Below are 12,493 nucleotides of genomic sequence, written 5' to 3'. Positions count from 1 at the left end.
ATGACTGGGACAGATAGTAGGCTGGAGAAGCCTAGACTCCACTGTGACAAGCGGGCAGTGCTGGCTCACCACCAGACAGGGCAGAAAGAGGTCTGCCCTAATAACTGCCACCTCGCCACAGCCCCTGAGGAGCTGAGCGAACACCTGGCCCCACTCACTCCACACCGCAGCCTGGCACTGAATCTAGGGGAGCCAGATCCTGGGAAGAGATTTGATGGAGGGACACAGAGGTGGCCAGGGGACCTGGCCACTGTAGGCACGTACTCAAACAGCACTGTGAAGCAGCGCAGGCTTCTGGTGGCGTTGCAGCCCACCACCATGACTGTCAAGCCGGCCCCACCCACTCCGTGCCACAGCCTTGCGCTAGAGCTGAGACCACGGCCAGGGTAAAGACATCGCTGATCAGGTTTTGAGCAGAACTGCGGATGCTTACACACGCAGCCACTGACTATAAGCACACCGACCCTACTTACTTCAGCACTCCTGTCCTTCGGGGGAGAGGTTGCAGGGCGGGGAGAAGGAAAACACACACTTGAAGGGAACAGAGCCAGCTCCAGCCTGACCCTCAGGGCTTTCGCTCCAGCAGCCTGAGAGCAGGGAGGAAGTCTCTCCTCACACCCTGCAGTCTCGGGCTCCTCCAGCACCAGCCATACCCGCTATCAGGGTGACAGTTGTCAGCGCATCCTGAGGAAAGACGGGTTGGCGTTCACATCAAGTTCAACCCTCACACCAAAGACAGCACACACTGTCCACACAGGGATGCTCCCACATAAAAACACCCCTTCAAGACCACAACACCAAACTGTTCCACCTAAATCCACAGAGACAGAGAAAGTTAAGAAAAACGAAAAGGCAGAGGAACTACTCTCAATCAAAAGAGCAGGAGAAAATCCTTTTTTTTTTTAATTTTAATTGGAGGCTAATTACTTTACAATATTGTGGTGGTTTTTGCCATACATGCATATGAATCAGCCATGGGTGCATATGTGTTCCCCATCCTGAACCCACCTCCCTCCCCGTCCCATCCCTCTGGGTCATCCAGTGCACCGGCCCTGAGCACCCTGTCTCATGCATCGAACCTGGACTGGTGATCTGTTTCACATATGATAATATACATGTTTCAATGCTATTCTCTCAAATCATCCCACCCTCGCCTTCTCCCAGAGTCCAAAAGTCTGTTCTTTACATCCGTGTCTCTTTCGCTGTCTCGCATATAGGGTCATCGTTATCTTTCTAAATTCCATATATATGAAGAGAAAATCCTTGAAGAAATAATGGAACAGAGATAATCAGTCTATAGACAATGAATACAAAAGGTCAGTAATAAAAATGCTAACTGAATTAGGAGAGTAGATCCAAGCACAGATCAGTTTAACAAGGGACTAGAAATTATAATAAAGACCCAATCAAAAATTGATAATGCAATCACTGACATAAAAAAACACTTTAGAAGCAATAAATAGCAGACACTGATACTTATGCAATTTATGACACAGAAGAATGCATAAGTGGTCTGGAAGACAGAATAATAGAAATTACCCAACCAGAACAGAAGAAAGAAGGGGGTGGGGGGAGGAAAAGAAAGAAAAAAAAGAAAACAACATACGAGATCTATGGGATAATATAAACTGTGCCAATATTCACATTATAGGGATTCCAGAAAAAGAGAAAGGGATCAAAACTGTACTTGAAGAAATTATGGTTGAAAACTTCCTAAACCTAAAGGAAACAGATACCCAGGTACGGGAAGCACGGAGAATCCCAAACAAGATGACGCCAAACCAGCCCACACAAGGCATAAAGGGAGCAAGAGAAAAAAGTCATTTACAAAGGAATCCCACAAGGCCATCAGATCATTTCTCAGGCAGAAACTTCACAGGCCAGAAGGAAGTGGCATAATAAAGTCTTAAAAGGGAAAATCCTGCAACCTAGGGTACTCTACCCAGCAAGATTTTCATTTAGAATAGAAGGAAAGAATTTCTCCGACAAGCAAAAACTAAAAGAATTCAGTAATACTAAACCTACCCTAAAGAAATTTGTTGTTGTTTTCTCTAAATGGAAAAGAAGAATCTATAGGAAAGGGAAAACCCCAATAGGAAAAGCAAACATAGAGTAAGGATTAAATATCACTTAAATTAGCCAGTACAGGTTTTTTAAAAACTGTAAAAGCAGCTACAATAAACATTAAAACGATAAGCATGAAGAGGTAAAATGATATCAAAAACACAAAATGGAGTAAAAAAATGTGTATCTTTGAGAATGTGTTTGAACTTAAATGATTATCAGTTTAAAACAATTAAATATAATTACAGGTTAACATACATTAACCCTATGGTAACCGCAAATGAAAAACCTACAGTAGATACACAAAAATCAAAAATAAAAGAACACAAGCATACTACAAAATAAAATCATGAAACCACAATGGGAGAGAAGAAGAATAAAGAAACAGGGAAGAACTACAAAGACAACTGGAAGACAAGTAACAAAATGGCAGTCAGTACACACCTATCAAAAATTCCTTTAAATGTCAGTGTACTGGGAATTCCCTGGTGGTCCAGTGGTTAGAACTCAGCGCTCTGACTGCCGTGGCCCAGGTGCAATCCTTGGCTGGGGAACTAAGATCCTACAGGCTGCAGCACGCACCCAAAAAAAGAAAAAAGTCAATGGATTAAATGCTGCAATCAAAAAATGTGTGGTGACCGAATGAATAAAATGTGAGGTCTTTCAATATACTGTCCATAACAGACTCACTTCAGGGCTAAAGACATAGACGGAAAGCGGGGGGATGGAAAAAGATATTTCATACAAATAGAAACAACGAAAAAGCTGAGGCAGCAATACTGGTGTCAGACTGAATCATTTAAACAAAGGCGATGATAAAAGACAAAGAACATTATATAACGAAAAAGGGATGAATGCAAGAGGAGGATATTATACTCATTTAACATGTGGACACCCAATACAGGAACACTGAAATATATAAAGCAAATACTAACAGACATAAAGAGAGAAGGTGACAATAATAATCGGAGACTTAACACGCTACTGCCGTCAGTGGACAGGCCGTGCAGGCAAAAAAACCATCAAGGCAACACAAGTCTTAAATGACACAATAAACCACTGAAAAACTTAAAGCATTTCCTCTACATTCAGGAACTAGACAAGGGTGCCCACGCTCGCCACTTCTATTTATCATAGTATTACAAGTCCTACCCTCAGCAATCAGACAAGGAAAAAAAGGAAAAGGTATCCAACTTGGAAGAGGCAAAACTGTCATTATTTGCAGATTACATGATACTCGTTATCAAAAGAACCCTGAAGTCTCCACCTGAAAAAGTTATTAGAATAAATGAACTCAGCAAGGTTGCCGGATATGAGTAACACATAGACATCTGTATATGTGGAATCTAAAAAAATAACACAAATCAATGTAATATGCAAAACAAAAGCAGAGAAAACCTGTGGTTACCAAGGCAGGGAGAGAAGAGAGAGGGACAAATTAGGAGTATGGGATTAACAGATACAAACTGCTATATAAAATAGACAAGCAGTATCTTATAATACTGTATAGCACAGGGAATGAAATGCATCATTGTATGATAACCTATAATGGACTATAATCTGCAAAAACACCAAGCTACTATGCTGTATATCTGAAACACAATACTGTAAATCAATTGGATTTCAATTAAGAAAAAGAGTGAAAAGAGAAAGCAGGAGGGCTAAGGGGAGTTAAGGAGGGGAAGGGTTGCACAAATAGGCCCATGAAGGGCCAAGAAGGCAGGCAGGGGTCAGGAAGGCCAGCTCCACTGCACGCTCAGAGGCCCAGGGGAGGTGGCAGCCCAAGATGGGCAGAAAATGTGGATTTCCATATTATCCAGTGGCCGGGAAGAGTGCTCCAAGAAGGGGCTGAGGAGGAATCTAGAAATAAACCACACCAGGAGGGACATGTCCACACATCCACGGCCAGCAGCAATGGACAAAGGGAAGCAGACTCACAGGTTGTGCAGCCAGGTTTGCAGTAAACAACCTGATCACGAAGATCCTCTTTATGGGACTATTAAAACAGGTCATCTCCCGGCCAGGAAAACGCTACAGAACAAGTCTGGATATGGGAAGGTGGGGCACTAACTGGCAAGACTGACAAAAGGCTCAGAGGCTGTGAAAGGCTCCTGGGTTCTGAAGGGCAGGGACAGGTGAGGGGCAGGATGTAGGTAGACGTGGTCTCCTGGAAGTGGGACCACCTTCCATGGACACTGAAACCTAGTCAGGGCATTGCTTGCTCATAAGGACACTCTGGAAGTCCCCCAACCCTCTAGCACCAGCAGAGTTTACGATGGACTCTGCTCTCTCCCTAAATATTTCACCATGATAAAGGCAGCAGCCCCACACATCTGCCCCCGTAAGTCCGGAGTATACAAGAGCAGGCAAGAGAACTATTTGGAGGCAGGCAGTTAGTTCCTGTGCTATTTGAGTGTGAAGGGAGTCCTTGGGACTTCCTTGGAGATCCAGCAGTTAAGACTGCACACTTCACTGTTGGGGGGCACAGGTTCAATCCCTGGTCAGGAAGTAACAACCCACAAACTGTGTGGCATGGCCAAAAAAAAAAAAAGGCGGAGGGGGGTTCATAAGGACTCTAAAAAATTAACAGTGACCAGAGAAAAGGTACCAGAATTACAGTATCAGCAGCAATAACACACAGAGATCTCAGTAAGATATGCAGACTGCTCTGCACATTATACTCATCTAATCCCCATAATTATGTCTTAATCCCCATCTTACAGACAGGAAAACTGAGGAACAGAAGACAATGCTCAAAGACAATTAAAGAGTTAGAATGTCAGGTTCACTGATCCTTCTGTTATTTTCCTTCTTACTCTGCTATTAAGCCCACTCAGTGAATTTTTGATAGTTGGTGGGTTTTTTTTTCGGCTATGCTGTGCGTATTGCAGGATTTTAGTTCCTTGAGAATTTCCTAGCCATTAAAAAAACAAACAAACAAACAAAAAACAGAAGTTCCCAAATATCAAAATTAGTTATTGAGCTTCCAACATCTCCTTGAGAAAAGATTTAGAAGTGCAACTGCTCTTGTCCTCTTCTCTCCTTTCAATCGAATAATTTTTAAATTTCATTTTGGTTATCTCCAGACCTTTAGCTATACCTCTTTGCATTGTTTTTATATGATGCTTTCCCTAAGTATTACCATGCTATGCTGTGCTACGCTTAGTCGCTCAGTCATGTCCGACTGTTTGAGACCCCATGGACTGTAGCCCACCAGCCTCCTCTGGTCCAGGGGGATTCTCCAGGCAAGAATACTGGAGTGGGTTGCCATGCCCTCCTCCAACGTATCGTCTAAATCCAGGGATCAAACCAGGTCTCCCACATTGCAGGTGGATTCTTTACCATCTGAGCCACCAGGAAAGCCCAAGAATACTGGAGTGGATAGCCTATCTCTTCTCCAGAGGATCTTCCCGACCCAGGAATCAAACCGGGGGTGTCCTGCATTGCAGGGAGATTCTTTACCAGCTGAGCTACCAGGGAAGTCCAAGTATTACCATATATATTCTCAATTTCCCAAGCTCTTCTCAGACTATAACATCACTTCCAGTAAAATACATTTACAATCAAATGTATCAATCATCACCCCTTGACTTCCTCTTATGCTATAGTTACCATATGTATACCTACATATTATTAATCCACAATGCACTTAAAATTTTTTGCTTCCGACACTTGTAAGACTTTTTAAATTGAGAGAAATAAGTCTTTTACATTTACCTTCACATTACCATGTCAAGTGTTCTTCCATTCCTTCTTGAACATCTGTTAAGAATGCCAACTGTTCTCTTGTCCTTAGCACCACAGAAGAGAAACTTTTGGCACTATTAACATTTCATCATTCCAAAGCTTTCAGGCTCATGAACATAAATGCAAAAAAAGAACTTAAAATTTTAGCAATTCAAATCCCTAAGTATTTTTAAAAAACAACAGGGGTTTATCCCAGGAATGCAGGATTGGTTTAATATTTAAAAAGCAATCATTATTATTCATTACAATTCATTATAATACACTAAAAGAAAATTCGTATGATCATTTAAATAGAAGAAAAGGTACCTGAAAAATAAAAACATTTCTGACAAAAACTCTCGGCAAATGAGGAAAATAAATTAACTCCTCAAACTGATACAGAGCATCTAGAGAAAATCTTGCAGCTAAAGTCATATTTAATGGCGTTTTTAAGAATGCTTTTCTTCATAAGATCAGAAACAATACAAATGTCTGCTCTTACCATTTCTATTTAACATTGAGCTGGAGGTTCCAGCCAGTTCAATCAGGGAAGATAAATAAAAGCAGGAGAAAAAGTTAAAACTTTCTATTAACAGACAATATAATTGTCTATGAAGAAAATCTGATGATATACAAAAACAACAAAATACCACTAAGCGAGTTTAGCAAGGCTGCAGGATACAAAATCAGTTCACAAATATCAATCTTATTTCTATACACTAGCAATGAGCAGTCAAAATTTGGATTTTAAAAAGCATACAAAAACAAAAAATTCATACTTAGGAACAAACATGACAAAAGATGTGAAAGACTTGTACACTGAACAGCACAAAACCCCGCTGGAGTTTTAAAAGGCTTAGAGAGCCTTATTCATGGATCAGAAGATTCAATGTTATTAGGACAGACACCTCATTGAAGAAAACATACAGATGGCAAATAAGCATATAAAAAGATGCTCAACATTAGTCATTAGGAAAACAGAAATCAAAAACACCTATTAGAAAAATTAAAGAGAGTAAGCCAGCTCTCTACAGCTCAATGGATAGTTTGTTGGACTTGAGACTGGCAGGACATTACAAAGCACAAAAAGGAGACCTTCAACCTTTGGAGGTTGTCTTGATTATGATGGTTTTACATGTGTATAATATTCCCAAACTTCTCAAACTGTATAGTTTATATACATGACTTAAGTCAAATAGAGCTGCTTTTTTATGGGAAAAAGCTCTATCTTTCAAAAGTTTCCTAAAGACAAATACACATATAGAATATTTTCCTATTTTTATTTGGGATATTATTTTCTATTCTCATAACATTGTATGCAAACAAGTTCCTATATTAGCATAAATGTTTTAACTTCACTTTTTAAACAGCAACATAGTACACACAGTAAGGCCACACAATTCAAGCCACATTGATGGGTGTTTAGGTTATTTCTAATTTACTATTATAATGCCAAAGTGAACATATTTTGCATATATTTGTAAATAAGTATACACACACAAGCAAAGGGTGCATTCATTTAATACTTTTTGTCCAGTCTCAGGATCTACATAAATGTTAGAATTAATAAATTAGTTTAGCAAGGTAATAAAATACAAGGTCAATATATAGGTAGCAACATCTGGAAAACCAAAAAGATTAACTACTACTTAAAATAACATGAAAAGAAATAGATACCTAGAAATAAGTCCAATAAAAGGTACCAGACCTCTACACAGAAACCCACAAAACATGGAAATTCCCTGGTGGTCCAGTGGTTAGAACTTGGAGCTTTCACTGCCAGGGCTTGGGTTCAATTTCTGACTGAAGAATCAAGACCCTGCAGGCTATGTGGCACAACTAAAACAAAATACAACCCACAAAACACAGGAAAAAAAATTAAAGATCTAAATAAACGGAATAGACTGTGTTCATGGATTAAAGAACGTAATTGTGTGAAGATTGTGTGAATTCTCCCAAATTTATTTACAGATTCAATAAAATCCTCATCAACATACCAGCAGGTTAGGTTGTTGTTGCTGTTCTACTACTGAAATCATCAAGTTGATTCTAAGGTGTATATGGAAATGCAAAGAGCCAAGAATAACCAATACAATCTTAAACAACAAAAAATGGAGGACTGACATTACCAGATATTGAATTATTTTATACCTACAGTGTTACACAGGCACTAGGAAAAGACCAATGGAACAACAAATGTTGCTGGATCAGTTAAATATCCATATGGAAAAATGTTTAACACCTTATTACCATGCATAAAATAGATTCTAGATGCTGGATCTAGATATGACAGGTCAAAGATTGCTTCTAGAAAAACAATCGAGGTAGATAAGTATTTCTTAAATAGGACACATAAAGCATTTTACATTACAGGAAAATAGATATATTGGACTACATTAAAATTAAGAACTGCTCAAGACATCATTCAGTTCAGTTCAGTGGCTTAGTCATGTCTGACTCTTCGCGACCCCACGAATTGCAGCACGCCAGGCCTCCCTGTCCATCACCAACTCCCGGAGTTCACTCAGACTCACGTCCATTGAGTCAGTGATGCCATCCAGCCATCTCATCCTCTGTCGTCCCCTTCTCCTCCTGTCCCCAATCCCTCCCAGCATCAGAGTCTTCTCCAATTAGTCAACTCTTTGCATGAGGTGGCCAAAGTACTGGAGTTTCAGCTTCAGCATCATTCCTTCCAAAGAAATCCCAGGGCTGATCTCCTTTAGGATGGACTGGTTGGATCTCCTTGCAGTCCAAGGGACTCTCAAGAGTCCTCTCCAACACCACAGTTCAAAAGCATCAATTCTTCGGCGCTCAGCTTTCTTCACAGTCCAACTCTCACATCCATACATGACTACTGGAAAAACCATAGCCTTGACTAGACGGACCTTTGTTCGCAATGTCTCTGCTTTTGAATATGCTATCTAGGTTGGTCATAACTTTTCTTCCAAGGAGTAAGCGTCTTTTAATTTCATGGCTAAAGTCACCATCTGCAGTGATTTTGGAGCCCAAAAAAATAAAGTCTGACACTGTTTCCACTGTTTCCCCATCTATTTCCAATGAAGTGATGGGACCAGATGCCATGATCTTAGTTTTCTGAATGTTGAGCATTAAGATACTAAAAAAGCAGGGCATAGAAAGGGAGATAACGATAGTAACTATAAAGATACATTCTAAATGTATAGCTATCCCCCCCAAAAATATAAAGATGTCCTACAAATCAATGATGACAACCTACAGAAAAATAGGCAAAGATATCCAAATGTCCATAATCACATTAAAAAGTACTCAGTCTCATTAGGGAAAATAGAAATTAAACCCAGAATAAGATATCACTACACATCCACTAGACGGCTACAACTAAAAACAGTGACTATACCAAATGCCAGGGAAGATTTAGAGCAACTGAGATTCTCATACACTGCTGTAAAGCAGTATGTACTGTCAAAACAGTACAACCACTTTGGAAAACTGTTTTGCACTATCTATGAGGCTGAAGCCATGGCTTTTCCGGTAGTCACATTCGGATTGAGTTGGACTATAAGGAAAGCTGAGTACCAAAGAACCGATGCTTTGGAAGAGGTGTTGGAAAAGACTCCGGAGAGTCCTTGGACTGCAACGAGATCAAACCAGTCAGTCCTAAAGGAAATTAGTCTTGAATATTCATTGGAAGGACTGATGCAAAGAACTGACTCACTGGAAAAGACCAGACCCTGATGCTGGGGAAGATTCAAAGCAGAAGGGGGACGACAGGTTGGATGACATCACTGACTTGAAGAACACGGAGTTTCAGCAAGCTCTGGGAGTTGGTGACGAACAGGGAAGCCTGGTGTGCTGCAATCCATCGGTTGCAGAGTCAGACATGACTGACTGAAAGGATGAGGCTGAACACATATTCTCTATGACCCACCAATTCCATTCTAAGATATTTATGCAACACTAATTCATACATATACATACCAAAAGACACGCACAAAAGTCCATAGCAGCATTACTTGTACCACCTCAAAACTGAAAATACCCATACATAGAATAGGTAATGGTATACTAATGTAACAAAATACTATCATACATGGCCATGAAAATACACTGTTACAGGCAATGATATGTAGTAAACCCACAAACCTAATGTTGGGGGGGGGTAGGCGGGGAAACAAGCCATTTCATTTATGTATGTCTACCATTTAAAGTTTTAAAACCAGGAAAAATTGATCAATAGCAATGATCCAGATACTGGTTCCATTTGTGGGGGTTAAAGGGGTAAATTAAGGAACGGGCATGAAGCAATCCTTTAGGATGTTGGTCCTGTTGTGATTAAATGGTGTGTTCCCTTTGTAAAAATTAAAATTCTAAGATGTATCCTCACAATGAAGTATTCTACATATCTGATCTTTGCTAACTATCATCTTAGCCAAGGTGAAATTGGCATCTCTTGCTTTGGCTTACATTTCCTTAATGATCAGTGAATGATGTTAAGTGAAAAAAAAAGTTTTTAAAGATTCCTAGAATTCAGCTAAAAGCAAACTCTGAGGGAATTCACCAATTACTGTGGTCTGTTAAGGCTGCAAATATACCACTAATTAACATAAAAGAAGCCTTAGGTGCTAAAATAAGGCCTACTCCAACTCTATAGCACCAGAGTTCTAAGTGGAAGAGTGTCTTAGTGGAAGACGCACAAACCATGCAGGATGGAAGCACAAGCGCTGAGACTTCCAGCACAACTGAAGAAAGTGGTCAATGACAGCTTTAGAGAGAATGCTCCTGCACATGCCTCATAATGTATGGGCTATACAAGCACACATCCTTAACGTAACTGTGAGAGAAACAAATGCCTGAAACCCAACAACTTTTTCTTAAAACAAACAAACAAACAAACAAACAAACAAAAAAAAAAACAAGAAAACTTAGGTTATCTGGAAAACTCAGTCACAGCACTGCAGCAACTTGACAATCCACAATCACTACTTATTATCTATTTGGATTATGGCTCTACTTGTCCAAGCTAAATTGGAAGAATGGCTCCACTTATTTAAAAAACAAAAGAACGAATTTCTAAATTAAGCTACTAGAAAAAAATTAATCTGGTCATTAATTGTGACTTTCTAGATGGTAGCCACCAAAGAGCCCTAAACATACTTACCATTTATATTCTATTTCCTCAATTCTAATATGATTTATACTACAGCTTAATTTCTACTATAGCTTTTCAAAAAGGCATGTATGAGTTGCAAACCATATACTGATCTCAGAAATGTTAAAGTGTATTTCAATAAAACATTAATAGCCCAAAAGAAAAAGAATGCTTAATGGTTATGAGCATGGGCTCTTCAGTCATACAAACCCAACTCTGAATTGTTTGACTACTACTAACTTTGTAGCTTTGGAGAAGTTTCTCAACTTCTCCCTATCCGTTTTCCTACTGGCAAAACGCAGATGGAAAACTCACCTAATGACTGAGTACCTATGCGCTAGGCGCTACCTAATGACAGTGCCTTGAACACAGCTGATACTCAGTCTTAGCTGTTAGCTGTCAGTTATCAATCACAAGTCTAGGATCTCAAAGAAATGAGAGCCACAAGACAGGGTTTAATTTTGCTGATCTGGGTCGGATCCAGTATCACCACTTCCTCTAAAAGCTCACAATTCCTTTCCACTAGTGGTGGGGGGGATGGGGAAGGGGCAAGATAGGGGTAGGGAATTTAGAGGTACAACCTATATATATATGTATGTAGTCAACACCGTAACTATAAATGGGAGTATAACCTTTAAAACCTGTGACTATGTTGCACACCTGAAATTCATATATTATCAACTATACCTCAAAACAAAAACAAAAAACCACTCCAATGGGGAAAAAGAAAACTTTAAATTCAAAGAAAAACAATTCCTATAGTGAAGCTTCCCAGAATTTTACCAGGGAACCCAGTGAGCATGTTAAAAATTTCAAAGACTCATCTTTATTGCCAAAATTTCAGCATGCTCACTCCTCTAACTGTCCTAGGATCAATACCATAGCAGCTAATGGGGGATTTTTGTTTTTTTATAACTCACAAACAGCATTCATCTGGAGCAAGAGTGGCAGTGTTTATACTATTCCACCAAGACGCCCTTACAACAACCTAAATTCATCCTAGTCTTCCTAGAATGCAGCAAAACTCGATTTTTTTTTCTGGCCACCCATCTCAATACCCAAGCATGGGTATAAACCCATTTATTGTTACTACTAAGATTTCAGAAAACCTCTGGGTTTAAAATTTCATTTTTAAACCAAAAAATCAAAATTAAAAGATTAATCACATTCAAGTTTGTAATGGCCAAGTTCCTATTTAAATCAACTGATCCTCACAGATGACTAAACCAAGAACTGAAAAAAAAAAAAAAAAAACAAACACCCCACCTTCCCAGACCAGATACAGGAAGTAGAATAACACTGTCACACTTCTGCAGTCTCCACACTTGACTGCCTTCCAGTCTTTGATAGGATCTTCCTGAAGACCTGCTGCTGCTGCTGCTAAGTCGCTTCAGTCGTGTCGGACTCTGTGCGACCCCAGAGACGGCAGCCCACCAGGCTCCCCCGTCCCTGGGATTCTCCAGGCAAGAACACTGGAGTGGGTTGCCATTTCCTTCTCCAATGCATGAGTGAAAAGTGGAAGTGAAGTCGCTCAGTCATTCCCAACTCTTAGCGACCCCATGGACTGCAGCCCAC

Source organism: Bubalus bubalis, chromosome 3 (assembly GCF_019923935.1).
Source record: "Bubalus bubalis isolate 160015118507 breed Murrah chromosome 3, NDDB_SH_1, whole genome shotgun sequence".
Lineage (NCBI taxonomy): Eukaryota > Metazoa > Chordata > Mammalia > Artiodactyla > Bovidae > Bubalus > Bubalus bubalis.
The sequence above is the reverse complement of the archived record's forward strand: the minus strand, read 5'-3'. Positions refer to the sequence as shown.